This window comes from Suricata suricatta, chromosome 3, assembly GCF_006229205.1.
Source record: "Suricata suricatta isolate VVHF042 chromosome 3, meerkat_22Aug2017_6uvM2_HiC, whole genome shotgun sequence".
Lineage (NCBI taxonomy): Eukaryota > Metazoa > Chordata > Mammalia > Carnivora > Herpestidae > Suricata > Suricata suricatta.
In genome coordinates, this window is record NC_043702.1 from 89,927,013 (window position 1) to 89,943,065 (window position 16,053).

General features: G+C 44.8%; 1 long non-coding RNA gene across 1 annotated transcript in view; it reads right to left on the bottom strand.

The window, feature by feature from the left end:
• Nucleotides 1-14,914, bottom strand: part of LOC115287858 — a 29,070-nt gene extending 14,156 nt beyond the window's left edge. The window contains exon 1 of the long non-coding RNA XR_003906690.1: nt 13,974-14,914. This is a non-coding gene — a long non-coding RNA (uncharacterized LOC115287858). The remainder of the gene's footprint in view (nt 1-13,973) is intronic.
• Nucleotides 14,915-16,053: the final 1,139 nt, after the last annotated feature.

The following is a 16,053-nucleotide window of genomic DNA, read 5'->3' on the forward strand; positions in this document are numbered from 1 at the left end:
TGTAGCAAAGTGGATGGACCTCAAGGGTGTCATGCTAAGCGAAATAAGTCAGGCAGAGAAAGACAGATACCATAGGTCTAACAGGTAAAACCTAACAGAGGACCATAGGGAGAGGAAGGGGGAAAGAGAGCTGGGGAGAGAGAGGGACACAAACCATGAGAAACTATTGAATACTGAAAACGAACCATGGACTGAATGGGGAGGGGGAGGGAGGGAGGGGGTGATGGTCATGGTGGGGGGCACTTGTGGGGAGAAGCACTAGGTGTTATATGGAATCCAATTTGAAAATAAACTATTAAAAAATAAATAAATAAATAAATAAATAAATAAAATAATTGTTAAAAAAAAAAAAAAAGCTCCCCAGAGGAATCAAATTGCAGGAAAAGCTGAGGAAGACTGACCTAGGGTTTCAAATGAAGCTCACCTCGTGGTCGGAAAACCATGTTGATTATTCCCATTTACTGAGACTGGAAAATGTGTGACTAACCTGAGGTCCCATGGCTGGTGAGTAATTCAAGACTCAAGACCCGGTTTTAGGACTCCCAATTCAGTGCTTGGCCACTATTGCATCATGGGACAGAAGCTGGTCAGATTTTGGTACAGAGTCAAGCGCCAGAGCCTAGGCTCTTGTACTAGGAAGGGCAAGCCCATAGGGAACCTTGTGATAGGAGGACTCAGCATCTAGGAAGAAGGAAAGAGATGGGGGATTTCAGAGGAGAGGAGGAAGCAATTCAGAGAAAGGGGGTCAAGAGCTGACAACCAGCTGCCTCTTCACAGCCCAGTGAGAGAAACAAGCACTTTGCTTGTATCTATGGGGACTCCCATCCCTCACACATGAACCTGGCCAACAGGGCCTTCCAGCTGGCCCAAGGATGAACAAAACAACAACAATAACCAAAACTCTCTGAGATAAATGACACTAATGGCTTTGTGTCTTCCAATAGTTCAACTCCTTCTTATTCCTTCACACCAGCCAGGACTGCTGATGGGGGAAAGGGATGCAATATGTACACCAGAAGGGAATTACTATCCCAAAAGGAATTCCTCCATCAGCTCGGTCAAATCCTAAAATGTTTCAGCTGGGACAAAGCTCTCCATTCTCCAAGTGATAATTAGTAATGGCTTCAAAATCAAATGCCTTAGAGAGAGACCTACGATTTAAAGTTCAAGATCCTGGGGTGCCTGGGCGGCTCAGTTGATTAAGTGTCCCATTTCAGTTCAGGTCATGATTTCACAGTTTGTGGCTTAAAGTCCTGCATCAGGCTCTGTGCCAACAGCTCAGAGCCTGGAGCCTGCTTCAGACTCTGTGTCTCCCCCTCTCTTTCCCCCTCCTATGCTTGTACTCTGTCTCTCTCTCTCAAAAATAAATAATAAATATTAAGAGAAAAAGCTGAAGGTCTTGATTTTTAAACTTTTTTAAACAGAACCCTTTTGATAAAATATCTTTATATGTGTGTGTATATCATATATATATCATATTATGTTATACATATGATATATTACACATGCATATGTGTAATATGAATGTGACATACATACTATATATTATTTATGTTACACATGATATGCATAATACATAATTTAATATATGTCTATATAAATATAAGACTGATCAAAGTAAACTTACTGTAGACAAAGCAGGAACTGGGTCTGGAAATTACCTGGTGGGTGGGAGGTGGCCCACCCTCTCTCCCTTCCACCAAGCTGGATTGCCCCTAACCCACCTCAACCAAACCCTAGGACAGCTTGAAAGAACTGCAGGAAGGGATTTATTAGTTCACTGGACATGGACTGTAGGTTGAGAGCCTACTGTGTTAGCATTGTGCTCAGTGCTAGCATCAAGGTGGAAGAGTAAAAGAGTAACAGCCACTTTCTTCAAGGACCTTGCCATCTCTTGAGGGTCATGTACAAGAAAGGGGTAACTATGCAAAATGTGATGGGAATTGAATCAGGGAAGTTACAGAGTATTACAGAATATAATGTGAGCCATGAGGAAGGGCACCTCACCTTGGGTGTGGGCAGGGAGGGTAGGACCTAGCAGGGAAGGCTCTTTGAAGGGGAAGACCCCCAAAGTTAAGGTCAGTTCCACCTTTCAGAGCATGTTTTGATAAGATGAATGAGGATGGGAGCAGGAAGATTTGGAGAACGGAAACATAAATGGAGCAGAGTCAGACAGAAGAAAACACAGCAGATCTGGAAGTGCGAGAGACCAGGGACATGGGGGACAAATCCTGCTTCTTCACAAACTGTCCCAGGCAGCCCCCGTTCTGGAATCCTGGGTCCACATGCAGGAAGTAAGGAAGAGACCAGGGTCCTTATCCAGACGCATAGCCCAAAGGGGCAGGTCTGGGGGTCACAAAACTGGGGCTCGGGGGTGAAAAGGACTGACTCCCTTGGAAGCAAAAAAATCAAAATGGCTTTTGAGAAATTAGATCTCTTCAGCTGGATTTCAGCCTTGAGAGCCAGTTTTCCCAAAGGCAAAGCAGTAAAAGGAGAGCAAATACTCAATAAAATTCTGAGGGCCAGAAAGGAGGCTGGTCCATTGAAGGCTTTCCTGAGCAGACTCACCCCCTTACAAACATGGAAGCAAAGACGTGTAGAAGAGGAAGAAAAGGCAGACCCTGGCCCAGGGTTATGCAAGCCTGTCCCCATGAGAGCCTGCCCGGAGAGTCCCCCTCTGAAAGGACAAGCTCCTCCCATGGGCATGATGGTCAGGACAAGGCAATGACGACAAAAGGAGAGGGTGCTGTGTGGTATCATCTGCAAATGTGCCACTTGTCCCTCACAGCATTCCTCTCTACTACAGAAAAGAAAACAAAAAGCTCAGGGCACCCTAGAAGTTTCACTTTTTTTCATGATCTCTTGTCTACTGTCTCAAAAACTGCTTTTCCCTCTGCTCCTTCATCTTCCTCCCCCTTCCCTGGGACTCTCCTTTCTCCCATGACACCATGACAAAGAAAAATGCCCACAAGGGCCTTGTTTTCCAGATTCAATCAAGGCCCTAAGCTTTTATCTTGTTCTTAATAGCACCTTGCACTGATAGGGCCCGGCAAGGCTTTGTGGGCCTTAATTATCTCCCAAAGATCGATTAGGCTGCTTGGCCTCATAGGCAGCCCACACTCCCGACAGCAGGTTTTCCAGATGGATTGGCTGTATCCCAGGCCACGGAGCACACTCCTCAACGCCGGCCCAGGCTGCCCTATTTCTCACAGGCACCCTTCTCCTCCGTTTCCGCTCCCCAGGGGATTTTTTCAATGAGACTGCAGGCTTGATAAGGCCCGCCCAGTACTGAGGAGAGGAAACCAAGGCTAGGGGACTTCCTGATGGCCCAGCCTGAACCTGCAATGAGACAAGAGCCCTGCGTGAGGATTCCCCTGCCCACTTTCTGTCACGTCTCCATCTATGGACAGCTGGCACCGTGGGCTGTATTTAATAAACAGAATAAAAAAGCCAAGAGTGGGCTAGTGCCCCCAAAGAAGTAGCTAAGAGCTTGTTTTCTGTTCCACAGACTCCCTCTGCAGCCAGCAAGCAGAAGCAGATCAAAGCTTCAGGGAGACTTGGCTGCCAAGCTTGCCATTCACAACATCACATCGTTCACACTACTGAGCTTGTAATCAAGCACTTCAAAGCACCAGGTGCTATCCAGAACAGTCTGCAAGCTGCAGCCTATGACACTGGTGGTCGAGCCTGGGGGAGGATGTGAGATGCTGTGAGACTAAGGGAGGTAGGGAGGCTGGGCCTCTGATAATCTTTATGTGATAAGATAAGTGTCTTTAAAAGCAACGTACATTGGTAATAATAGCTGATGATTTTTACTGAGGTCTTCAGTGCTTTTACAGGATCTCCTTTATCTAAACTCATAGCAGCCCACTTAGAGGTTGAATATCATGCCAGTGGTCACCCACCCCAAAAATGGTAGAGATGGGATTTAAACCCAGGCAGTATGACACCAAAGCCTATGCTTTGACTCCATTCACCAGACCATTCAGTATAGTTAGTCCTTCTGGACTTCATAGGAGAAGATAGGAGGGCTTTAGGTAGAAGGCACATGACACTGCCTAATTTTCTTACCCATTCAAAGTTGTTTTCCAGGCAAGACAAAGGGCATACATTATCTAGAGCAACCTTCCAGAAAGGAGCACGTTGTGTGCTCCCTAAGGACAGGGACCATATTTGATTATTTTTTGCATCCTCAGCACCTACTGCAGTGCCTAGATGAAAGTGGATACTCAAAACATTCTTGCTAACTCCTGGCCTAGCCACACATGTAGACTGTGTGGTTAAAGGTAAGCTACTGAACTTGTCTGGTTGCAGGTTCCCAATCTGTAAAATGGGGATAACAATGTACCCCTCCCAGCATAGCCATATTATTAGAAACCATATGTGTGAATTCCTTCCCACTAGGCCCACTGCAGAGCAGGTGCTCAATAAACAATAATTAGCTATCTTCAAAGCCATGATGCCAAGAATCAAGGGTGAGATGAGACAGACCCATAGTTCTTGCCTAAAAGCAGGATAGGGCAAGACAAAATAGCTCAAGGTATTCCCATAAGTTTTTGGTTGGTTTTTTTTTTTAAGCGGCCTTCTCTAAAAGTTCCCTTTTAAAACTTCAGAAGGTTCTGAGTCTTTCAGCATCTCAAGGAGGGAAGATTCTGAGGAATCTTTATTGTAGAACATACTTTGAATGGATGTTCTCCCTCCCTTTCCTCCCAACAGAACCCTGATAGCGTGTAGGTGGCCAAACTACTCAGTATGACCTTGTGCTCCCAGGTGATGTGGTCCTAGTCCCAGAGGATGAGACATAATTGATCTAAACCTATCATAGTGATTCATGGCCAAAGTCAGGGATTAGTTCAAACATAAACATAGGACACAGTCATAGCTAATGAAAAATGAAAGAAAGTAAGAAGCCTCTAGGAAGAATCTTCCTTATGGATGAAAGGGATCCATGTAGTTCCTTTTCTCCTCTTGGATATTGTCATGGAAATGTGGCAACTGGATCCATGGCAACCACCTGCATTCATAGGCAAAGCTGATATAAAGACGAAGCCAACACCCTGAATGTGGCAGAGAAGAGAAGGAACTTGGTCCTTAATGACAAGCGAGAACTACCAAAGTAACCAACTCTGCACCCTACCTCAAGACTTCTTGTTATACAAGATAATGATCTTTCTTACTGTTCAAGCCAGTTGAGTCTGTGATTTCTAAGCTGGTGCTCAAAAGTATTCCAAAAAACTTGCCATCTTAAAAATATAATCTCTGAAAGGAAGTAAACCTTGGGAGAGAACCAAACATCCTGAGTTGAATGGGAACCCCTAGACTGAGGCTCTAATACAAACCCTTCCGCAAGCACAGTGTGGGTGAAGCCAATCACAAGATATCTGAATCTAAAAAGCTAACCATGGTCTTAGGAAAGAACAGTCAAGGCTTCTGATGTCGCTGGAAGCCTGGTTTCTCATTCTTCTTCCTCTTCCTCTTCCCCTCCCCCTTCCCCTTCTTCCTTTTTAGAGCGATAGAGGGCACAAGTGAGCAAAGAGCAGAAAGAGAAAGGATCCCACAAGGAGCAGAGAGAGAGAGAGAAAGAGAGAAAGAGAGAGAGAAGTGAGGCCCACCTGAGGTAGATCTGAAGTTCACCGGAAGCAGGACTTGTGCTCACCCAATGCAGGGCTCAAACTGATGAGCTGTGAGATCATGGCCTGAACTGAAGTCAGATGCTTAACCGACTAAGCCACCCAGATGCCCATTTAATCCTGGCTTCTTGACCAATAATTACAGAAACCTGAGGAGCAGCGGAGCTTCAGAATCTGTCCAGGTGAGAGCCATGGCTGGCTCAGGAGTTTTCCTCCCAACCAAAAGGCAGCCACATTCCTTTGGGAGCAGATTACAAAGATTTCTATGGAATTTGGCAGAGTAACACTCAGAACCAAGGGAAAAGCCTTAGAAAAGTGGCCACATGTTGCCAAGGGCTCCACAAAGCACAAAATATCTTCAATTTCTCCACCTGCTGGGATTCACCAGGTGGAAAGGAAACAAGATGGGAACCCAGTGTGCAACAGGAGGCATTCACTCAGTGACCACATTATTCAGTGCTTTTGTAGCAGACACTGCTCCGAGTGCTGACAGGAGATGAAGAGGTTGAAAGCCTGCTGCCCCCTGCTCACAAGGGGCTCTCAGGGTGGGTGTGACTGTGTGGGAAGGAGACCAGGGAGAACAGCCCAGGCGTACGTGAACACATGAAGCCACCCTTACAAATGCCAGGGAGTAAATGCTAACTGCCAAGAAAGTCCTGCAGGAGCCACGAGCATTGCTAGAAGAACAAAGTTGCCATGAAGCAGAGGATCAGTCAGAGGGTCCAAGGAGGTCATGTGACCCTTCAGTGCTTATCCACTTTTTATAAAAGGATCACCCAGATCTGGGACTCGCTGCTGGGTGCCCACCATCATATCTCAGTATATAGAAGGCAAAAATTCCAGTGCATTGTCACCAAATATCATACCCAGGAAGGAATGACAACATGGCCCTGGGGCCAAATCCAGCCTGAAGCCCCCTTTTTTTTTGTAACTACCCAGAAGCACAGAATGGCTTTTACATTTTTAACATGTTGTTTAAACCACAACAATGAAGGAGAAGGAGGAGAAACAGAAGTCTGTGGCCTACAAAGCCTAAAACATTTACTGTCTGGTCCTTAACAGAAAAAGTGCCAATGCTTGGACTATAAGCTCCACAGTGGCCAAAAGCACAACCCTTATTTGACAAGGTTTCCTTGAAGCCCTTCTCGAAAAACCTGAATGCCTTTGGCTGCTAAACTCCTCTCCTGGTTTGATCAGGAGCTCTGGGTGTGAGAGCAGCCAGTTCATGGGCTGAGGGCTTTCAGCTCTTCCTAATTCTCCTCTGCATTAAACCAGGCAGTCTGTTCTGGCCTGCCACAACTCCTTACAGTAACAATTCACACAGGACAAACATTCTAACACACGCCTGGCATCCACCACCCCTAAGTGTCAAGCCTTCAAGAAAGCCAGGGAGGATTTAGCACAGAACACAGCCCACCAAACAGACATATGCTTCCTTCCACGTGTGGACTGAGCAGGTTGGGAGAGGAGTGGGACCTGGATCCCTGGAGGTGTGAGGCACCTTCTTCTGGCGTGCAGGCTCTAGGCTTCCCAGCCCTGCACTGCCCTGCTTCTTTGGGCACCAGCCCCACTGGCCCTGGCAGAAAGCCCTGCCAGAGCGATTGCCCCATGGTGGGGCCACAGATCTATTCTAGGGAGCCTTATCACCCAGGAACAGAAACGACAAAGGGAGTCAGCCTTCTTACATATTCCAAACATGATTCAAACAAACCTACATTTTAGGAGTTTTCCAGCTGGCTGGTATTTTGAGCAGCAAACCAACAGAGGCAGTTATTGTATCAGCTTAGAGAAGACCCTTTTATAATCAATGAAACTCATTATGTTCAAATATCCAGTTCCTGCCAATACACAATTTAAATAATAATTTCAAAGCAATTTGTTATATAATTGAGTCCTTTATATTTGTAATGCATATAATTTGTTACATAATTGAGTCTTTTATAATTACAACTCCCCTGAAGAAGCAGCAGCAATTTTTATTTCTGGGAGTGGGATCAGACGTGGCTGGCAAAGGGACTTTCTGCAGCCTTGGACAGCTGGCTACAGGCAGTATTGGTAATAGGAGAAAGGCATGGTGGCCCTGTGTGAGGAGTTACTGGCTATTCTGTTCCTTTGGCTTGAGGGTCCACTATTAATTTAAGGGTACACCGAAAAATATATTTATTTCTGGAAAAATTTTATTTTACATTTTTTTAAGTTTATTTATTTATTTTGAGAGAGAGCAAGTATGAGCAGAGGAGGTGCAGAGAGAGATAGAGAGAGAATCCCAAGCAGTCTCCACACTGTCAGCACTGAGCCTCATGTGGGACTCGAACTCATGAACTGTGAGATCATGACCTGAGCCAAAACCAAGAGTCAGATGTTTAACCAATTGAGCCACCCAGACACCCCTTGGATACAGATGACAGGGATGCCTGTCCATTATCAAAAATTAGTGGTACATAAAATGTGGTTCTCAAGGCTAAAGATTGCATCCTCTGACCTCTCAGGCACTAACTACAGACATGCAGAATCATGCCATCCTTGGCAACTCAAACCCCCTGTCTTCGAAATGCAGCACTGCAAGAGTATGTAAGATATGTGACAAAAGGAAGCTCATCAGCTGTCAGGCCCAGGGTCACATCCCCTTGAAAACTCATGACCTCAGGACCTTCATGCCACTGCTTATGTAACCCAGCAAGCAACAAAGATTTAGTGAGGCCTTGAGTAAGCACTGGGCTCTGAGCTCTCGGGAGGGTTACCAAGAAACGTGAGGCCTGACAGCTAGTCTCACAGCAATGGCAAACATGCACCCATGAAAGTAGCATCAGGAACCACAAGCATCAGAGAGATGACCTCTGAAGTCCCTTCCCACTTTAAACTTCTGGGGTCTAATAAGTCACTGTCCAATTTATTTTTTTTTCTCAATAAAGTTAACATTTAATAGTAATTGTATTTGCCTGTGTTTTCAGTTTCTCCTCTAGATCACTTATCTATTGCTATATGACAAATAATCCCAAAATTGTATGGCTTAAAACAACCTATAAAATGTTTTTTATTTGCTTCTGATTCTCGGGGTGAGCAAACTGAGCTGGGCTCAGCTGGATGGAGTCTTCCTCTATCTCTTGGGGTCATTCATATGACTGCAGTCATCTGGAACCCAACTGGGGCTGGACAGAGTCCTATAATCCGAGACAACCTCATCCCCATGTCTACAGCTTGATGTTGGCTCTCAGCTGGTGAATACAGGGGGGCTTAGCTAGCTAGACTCATCTCTGCTCCTTGTGGCTTCTTCACAGACCCAGGGCAGCATTCCCAGAAGACAAGGACAGAAGCTATAAGGCTCCTCAAGAATTAGGCTCCAAAGTTGTACAACTTCCAATGCATTCTATGGGGAAAAGCAAGTTATGGGACCACACAACTTTGGGGATGAGATAATCGATTTCACCTCTTGACCTTTGTTACTGAAACTGAACTTCAATTGTTTTCGACTTAGCCTAACATTATCTACCCAGTTATCTCCATAACCCATTGAACACCAAAACAAGTATTCATGTTCTCATTGGAAATCCACCTACCTAATGAAAATAAGATGTTTTAATAAAATCACAGAATGCAATTAAGCTAGTGAAGATGTTTCTGGAAAACTAGCTTTTTGCTTTCCCATGCATGAAGCAAAAAAATTTAAATATAGTCCACTTCCTCACTTTTTACCACACTTGATCCAGTACCCTCACAATGTTTGCCAAAGTATTTCAAACATAACAGTCAGGCACTTTCCTTGCAATTCTAGAACAAACCAAGCCCCAAAAACTTTGACTACAATGTTCTAAATCACTGTTTGGCAGTTGAAAAAGGTGAATTAAGAATGATGCGTTAAAGCAAGGTCAGATGGTGTTCATAGTCCCTGAACAATCCTAGATGCTTTTCAGGACTCAAGGCCACGTAATTTTTCACAGTTACACTAGAACATCGTATTACAAGTAAGTCACCTGCAGCTCTGTCATGGGGACATATTCCTTAGATGTTATCACTTTACCGCCCCCCAAATATTTGTAGGCAGTAATCTAAGTAGCAAGTCATAGGTAGGGTTACTCAGCAGTTCATATATCTGAAACAACTCATAAATCAAAATTGACAAGAAATTCGCAGGCTAGCTCAGACAGTAAAAATCTTGCCATCAAATCTTCCAGCTCAGATGCTGACAAACATTTGATACCCCTTGATAAGACAGAGCTTTGCCTTGACACGCAAGGTCATGAGCAGCAAAAGCACTCACATTGCCATCTTCGTACATCACACCAAGCCAACTTTGTCAAAACTCAGGCCCTACCATGCACACCTTGCCCCAAACACCTGCAGTCTCCTTACCCCCGCTGAGAAGGTATTCAGAAGGAAAAATAAGCTCAGTCCTAGTTCAGTTGAAATTTGCCACTTCCTCAAAATTTACTCAAAATCATCACTTAGGCAACTTCTCTTTCTAGCGTTTGGAATTTGTTCACTCCATTGTTTTAGGAGCATTTCCTTTGGGGGTTAGTGAGAAACAAAACAAAACAAACAAAACCTAAATCCTGCCTTCAAGGAAGACCAAATCATTGTAAGCTTGTCATTTTCACATACATTTTCTAGTTTAATGGTCACAATGCTCCTATAATGCAAGTCTAATTATCCCCATTTTAGACTGAGAAACTGGGGCTTCAGTTAGCAGGCAACAGAGCCAAGATTCAGTCTGGGGGAAGAGCAGAATGAAAGAAGCAGGGTTGGAGGGCAGCGCAGCTCACAAGAAACACTGGGAAAAAAGCACCATCTATGCAGCAAAGAACTTTGACGATACTGGTGACCATAATGACAGTGAGTACAGGGCATAGATGGGACAACCAGGTGAACAATATCCACCTGAAAGTTGGAAATGAAAATAAAGAAAGAGCCTGGGGATGGATCCCAGGTGAATCTGACATGGATGGAAAGAAAAATGCAAGTTAGAGAAAGAGCAGCTGAGCAGTGGAAGGAGACCCAGGAGCATCTGCCAGCCCAGAAGCCAAGAGCAGCATATTTTAAGAAAGAGAGTTAAGGGACACCTGGGTGGCTGGCTCAGTTGTCTGAGTATCCGACTTCAGCTCAGGTCATGATCTCAGCTCATGGGTTTGAGCCCCTCATTGGGCTCTGTGCTGACAGCTCAAAGCCTGAAGCCTGCTTCAGATTCTACGTCCCCCCTGCCCCACGCCCCTTCTCTGTTCATGCCCTGTCTCAAAAATGAATAAAACATTTAAAATCTTTTTAAAAAGAGAGAGCTAAGTGTAGCCATGAGGTGGAGAGGAATGAAGCTTGGAGAGAAGACTGGGTTTTAAAGAGTGGAGGCCACTGGAGGCTGTCAAGAGAGACTGAGGGTAGATGACAGATTGCAGTGGGTTAGAGAGAATGTGGGTGGTAGGGAAATGAGGACATCAGTGTAGACTCTCCTTCCAGAAAGTTTCTCAAGGAAGGAAAGGGGGAAATAGAATGCATTGATAATTTAGATGTCGAATTAAAAGAAAAGAATGAGCTCCTAAAATCCAGCAACAATGGCCAGGGGAGAGGGCATAGAGATTGAACACCATTCCCCACTTCTTCACCTGCATAATTTGGGGACTCTTTCTATAGAGATTTCTACTGTTGCAGCCTCACCTGATTAGAAGATGTGTCCTCATTTTTCATCCCACATTGTTCTATTAATTCTTCCTGTTCAGTGTCTCTCAATTCATCTTCTCATTTCTGCTCCTTCACCTGAGAGCAGGCCTCTCCTGGAACCTTGTGCCATCCTGCTTTCAGGTTTCCCAGACCCTTACCCCCTCCCTCAATTTGAATCTGAACCAGATTAACCTCCATAAAACCTAGTATGCAAAACATGAAAAGCACCCTAATATGCATTGGCTCACGTCCCGAACTCCTGGCCAACAATAGAAGAGATTCCATAAGGAGTCTTCATTCTTCAAACCCAGCCCTTCTTTCCATCCCTCCTGTGTAACCAAAAGGTCCCGAGACCATCCTCAGCCCTGCTGCACGTCAGACTTTTCAGGGAAACGGTACAGCACCAAGGCCCAGGCCCATTCTGGAGACTGATTCAATTGGTCTGCAGTGGGATCCAGGTGTGGGTATATTTTAAACATTCCCCTGTTGATTCTCCCAGTGGCACTTTACCAGTCAATGGGATAATCAGAAACTGTGCTCTGAGACTTTGCTCAGCAAGGATTCCAGGCCTTAAATTGCCCTCCATCCTTTCCATGAACTAAATATGCCACATATCTCAAAGGCCTAATACAAACCTGACTTTTTTGAGGGAAGTCTTCTCAGACCACTCTAGCCAGAAATTATCTTCCTCATCTCCAGATTCTATAATGCTTACAGAAACATCGAGAAACCTCGTCTCTAATTCAACAACCATGCCAGGCTCTTGCTTAGTTACCAGGGGTCCATGCAGATGAAATGAGGTCTCCTCTTTCAATGAGTTTATTATCAAGTGGAGTATGCTTTTGAGGGAGCCGGTGATGCACACAAAGCAGAGAGAGCCACACACTGAAGGGCAGGTCAGTACAGAGGCCCTGCAGGAGAAAAACCTCAGAGTTTCTGGCAGCAGGGCATGCATCTGAATCTGTAGTCCATGGAAGGATCAAGAAGCACCTTGCAGAAGATGTGGTATATATACACAATGGAGTACTACATGGCAATGAGGAAGAATGAAATCTGGCCATTTGTAGCAAAGTGGATGGACCTTGAGGGTGTCATGCTAAGCGAAATAAGTCAGGCAGAGAAAGACAGATACCATATGCTTGCACCCGTAGGTCTAACAGGAAAACAGAAGAAACCTAATGGAGGACCAAGGGGAGGGGAAGAGGGAAACAGAGTTGGGGAGAGAGAGGGAAGCAAAACTTGAGAGACTATTGAATGCTGAAAATGAACTGAGGGTTGAAGGGGAAGGGGGAGGGGGGAAAAAGGTGGTGGTGATGGTGGAGGGCACTTATGGGGAAGAGCACTGGGTGTTGTATGGAAACCAATTTGACAATAAACTATTAAAAAAAAAAAAGAAGAAGCACCTTGCACACCAACTTAATATTGGTTCCCATGGTCCTCAGACCCTCTTTTGAGGAAATATCCTTTTGCATTTGACCTGACTCCATGTTCACCTAGCCATCTTTCCAGTTGCAATCCATCTTTCCTGGGCTGGGGAAGAGAGTTCTTCCCCTATGGCAGATGTAGTCTTTACTTGCAAAGGGAAGAAATATCCCTCACTATAGTCAGCAAGGTTGTCTATCAGTGGCTTGTGGTTTTTCTCAAGGCAGATAAGTCGGCATTGATAACTGTTCCAATGATACCCTATAGAACAACAGACGGGCCTCCTCACCCACAGCACACCTCAGGAACCCCCAGGTGGCACCACAAAACTAGGGCTTCCAAAACACAGTTTGAAAGTCATTATCACAGGGCATTGTATGGGGGGGGGGGTCCTCAAAAGTATAGGTTGTTCAGAATTATTTCATGTACACAAATCTCTCCCTTATAGGCAAGAACCAGCCTCCTACTTTTTGCATCCTGTAGCTTGCTATCCAGGACATGAACTATAATAAAGAGTTAATACATGAGCTTGAACAAAAGAGGCTCTCCACAGTCAAGATTCTGTGGAAGTCAGAATTTTTAAAGGTCTATTAGTTACTTCAAGATGAATTTAAACATCTAGATGGTACATGAAGAAAAAAATGAAGTGACTTCCAAGAACTTAGAAATGAGTTGTCCTTGGAAAGTTAGTTTTGTGAAATCCACGCGCAATAGATGAGGTTAGTTATTATACTAAAATAAATGGAAAGAAATAACCTAAAAGGGTTTCTCCAAATGTGTGCCCAAAGAGTTTGGGAGCACTAAGACTCCCTTTAAGGTGACAGGATTGAACTACAACTGGTTTTAGCAAATGGTGAAATAATCAGCTGTTTTGTGTACTGCCTGGAGAAGTTCTGTATAAACAGAAGGAGGGTGAGTTTGTGGAGAAAGGAAAACCGCAGGGTCAGAGGTTGGCAGTGTTTACTCATGACTTTCAGGAGAAAGAGAAACAGCGAGCTATACTAAGCTTCATCACAAGAGGGGTATATCCTGTGTCAGGCAAAGGAGGGTCTAACCAGGACTTGTGTCAGTGAGGGGTTTTGAGTGCAAATATAGCAACTGACGCTTGACTATTTCCAGTGAAAAGGGGGGATTGGAAGCTATGCATTATTGAAAGAGCAAATATATAGGAAAGCACAGAGGACCAACCCAGGGTCTGGCAAACCAGGCTTAGAACAGACGAGACCCAGGTCAGTCCTGAAGGTCTTAGTCATAGAAGCTGCTGTACAACCTTACCTGGGTGGGTCTCCAGTATAAATAAGCTCCAACTATTACTCTTATTCAAGAAGCAAAAGCCTAGGAGAGACAGAGCAAGCTGAGGCCACATGCCGGCTTCTCAGCAGAAGTCTCCATTAAAAGGAGCCTTTCTCTTTTAACATAGGAGTGTACGTATTGGGCTAACCAGTTCCAAGTTCTGAACACAACGGAGAAGAGTGGGAATGGTCACTAGGCAGTCAATATCTACAACATCTGAGAAAATGTCCTCTGTGGTTGTCTCTGCCTTTGACCCGACCCCAAGCTCACCGAGCCACCTTTCCAGTTCCAAACCACTTTCCCCGAGCTGGGGAATACGGTTCTTCCCTGATGGCAGATGCGAACTTCTTTCCGAGGGAAGAAGTGTCCTTCACTGTGAGTTAACAAGATCTTCAGTAGCTTATGATTGTGTTCATCTCAAGACAGATCTCTGAATTGGGTCTTGGGACACACAAGATGGAATGCCAGGTTCTGACAGACAGCTGGCCTCTCTCGCGAGCTCCACTTGGCAGCACATCCCTCCAAGGTGTGGCAGTGTCCAGTCCCACATACTCGGTTCAATCCAGAAATCTGGCATGAGGTTGTTTTTCGTTGTACATCTATTTTTTATTTCTACTTTCATCCATATGCAGTTACAATCTCCAGAAAAATTCTTCAATACATAATAAAGTGTGTCTTTTCCAATTATTCCTGTATCACATTTTGTTACTTGAGTGACCTGTCCGTTGTCCGGAGACGATTGCTCCTTATTACGTCCCTGATCATAAGCCTGGGAAACAGGTTCCGCAAATATGATGCTCAGGCAGGAATCCATGGACGTATCGCAGCAGACCAGCCTGCTGACCCCTCAGGATTGGAAGGCTGCTATGATGATATAGCTATCCTTTGGATCATGGAGCTGGAAGGTCTTTTAACAAACACTTGGTTCAATTCCTTCTTTCTCAGATAAGGAAGTCCCGGGGACAGGAAGTGACTTGGGTCTATGTTACCCAGCGCATGGATGGAAAAACTAAGACAAACCCTGATCTCATGGGTCCTTTTCATTACATCATCACACCAGTTTGAAAAATAAGAAATTTCATCAATTTTTCAGGTCTTCTAGAAGCAAACACTATCATTTCTGCCTTTTAGTTGAGGGAAATAATGAAAGTAACTCCTGACCCTTTGTACCCAAATACCAAATGCAATGCCTCACCACTTGCCTTAATGTAATGCTCAGTGAGACACTAATAATAAGAAAAGTCAAGAACTGTGGTGCCCTGAGAATTCAGACTTCTGGATATCAACTGAAAAGGAATGGATAGATTGACAAAACCTTATTTTAAAAACACAGATTATTGAAAATGCTTTTAAATTGCATGTGGAAGTCGGGGTGGAGAGAGAAAGTACGAGTGTATGTGTGTGTGTGTGTGTGTGTGCTCACACACGTCGGAGGGGAGAGAAAGGGATTTTCCACCCTAGAAAATATCAGGGCCCAGCACAGCCTCTGAAGAGGGGGCCCCTGGAACTACATTTCTGCTGCATCACCTTGGGCAAGTTCCTTAACCTATATGAAGGTCAGTTTCCTCTTCTGTGATATAAATAACTTACCTTAGCAGACTGTTCTAAAGTTTTAATTAGATAACCTACAGAAAACATTTGGGACAGCACCCGGCCAATGGCAAGCCCTCGAGTGTTCTTGATGTTATTTTGAACATAATGAAATCTTTAGTGTTTGTTCTTTTCCACAAGTCTCTAAGAACACCTTCCCAACGTTTCGAGGCACCACACACATGGCTTGTTTGGAATCACCCGGAGAGTTTTTACAAGTACATATGCCTGGGTCCCATTCCCAAAGATTTTGGTTCCATTAGCCTAAGGTGCACCTGGGTCATGGCTCCCACGGCATAAAGCTCTCAGGGGACTCTGACGCAGCCACGCTGGAACAGCCACTCGCCTACAGAACTGAGCCCACAACCAGAGAAGAGGTAAGGCCGGGGCCATGAAGCTGCTAAACTTACAGCCACTGCAACAGCAGCACATCTTCCCACTTCATGGAGATCACCACCTAGAAAGAACCTAG